A 1,822-nucleotide genomic window follows, 5' to 3' on the forward strand; every position below is an offset into this window, starting at 1 on the left:
TGGATATCGCCCCTGCGCGGGTTTTTCTTTGTCTGTATCTGCATTATTTTAGCCCCTGCGTGGGCCTGATATTATTGCACTTTCTAAATAGCCCCTGCGTGGGTTTGTCTATTTCTCTTTGCGAACATTTTACTCATTATTAAATATTTTTTGGGGGGGAATCATTTAATTGGTTTAAACTCACACGTACATCATTCGAATGCGCTAGGCCTACCCTTGGCACAAAAGGGTCCCCATGCATGATTAGGACACGTTATCTATGTGTATTTAAATGCTTATGTGTTACGTTGCTTTGAATGAGGATATCGTAAACCCACTCCAAGCCCAGAAATTCCAAAGAGTATACAGAAGCCACTATCACAAAATGTCCGACCAAAATTCCCAAGTCTCAAGTTTCTCACACAAAAATCCATCTTTCATACCACAAATCCTGAATACCGCTCTATCGTCTCAGGAAAGGTGAATCACCACTATGGACAGAGGCAAGAACGTCCAGACGGAGCTCACTGAGGAGGAATTACGAAGAAAGATCGAGAGAATCACTCGAGAGATTCAGAAGGCTAAGGAGGAAGGGCTCAAAGTAGACATGACCACGGCAATCTACAAAGCTGCGGTCACGACCTTGGATGAAGATCTGGCGTCACAGATAAAAAGAAAGAAGGAGGTTGAGATGGAAACCGAAAGCCTAAAGAAAAGGTTGAACTTGCTTCGTTTGGAGGCGCCCGAAGTAAAGGCGAGAGAAGCAAAGATAGATATTGAGACTGCGTACTGTTGGCTAAAAGTGCGTCGCTCAATAAGGAATTGACGACCCGTGGCAACTTGAAGGGCGGAAAATATCCTGCCCGTGACCAGGGAGCAGATAACAGTGGCTCTGACCACGAAGTAATTGAGGAAAACGATGAGGAGGAAATCGTCTACAAGCCTCCATTTCCGACTATCTAAAAGGAATGGAGTGACGCAACAACAAAAGGGAAATCACCGAAATGTTGTTGTCATCATCTAGTAAGTTCAATGTTGTCTTTCAATTTCCTTGTAATCACAATGAAAGAATGAATGAAAATATTTCATCCTAATCCGAACTACGTTGGGCCTGAATTCTCCTCGTGAGATACGTAGGCAGCCTTTCCCGGCTCGGCCCCTATCGCTGAAGATTTTCATTCTCCTCCGCGATACGAAGATATGAAGATAAGATCAACGGGCATCAAAAAGCAGCTGCAAGAAGACCATAGCTCAACGTGATTCATCCTTCCCGAGATAGCGTTAAACAAACAAATTCCTGTTTGTTCAAAATATATTTCCGTCCTCATCCGTGGGTTAAAATATCCTCAAACGAAGCGACTTATGTGTTTATCTGCTTTCTGTGCGATATTATGTATTTTGTACTCCGAATAGGCACTAATATATTGGTCTTTTGAGTTTTTTTCATTTGTCAGGTATTTAAAACTGATCTGTGTTGATAAGTTGGTTGATCATCCGTATTTGACAAGGTCTGAGGCCCCTGAATATTCCTTCCCCGATCAAATTTGCAAAAAGAAAAGACAACAATGGGGGATAACAATGATGAGATTGATATGAATGATGTTGTCGTGGCCCAACCCGCCGCCGCTGACAAAAATGAATTGATTATGCAGTTGATGCAACAGATTGCCGAAATGAGGGTCGAAATGCAGAGAATGCAAGATTTGCCTAATCCAATTTCATCCTTCAACCCTCCAAGAGATGGAAGACCTCCACTCCACTTTCCTCCCCCAAGCACGGAACAGGTTCAGAACCTTCTCTCTAACCCCACTCAAAATCCTCCAATCATTGACTTAACTACCCC

Source organism: Solanum pennellii, chromosome 3 (genome assembly GCF_001406875.1).
Source record: "Solanum pennellii chromosome 3, SPENNV200".
Taxonomy (NCBI): Eukaryota; Viridiplantae; Streptophyta; class Magnoliopsida; order Solanales; family Solanaceae; genus Solanum; species Solanum pennellii.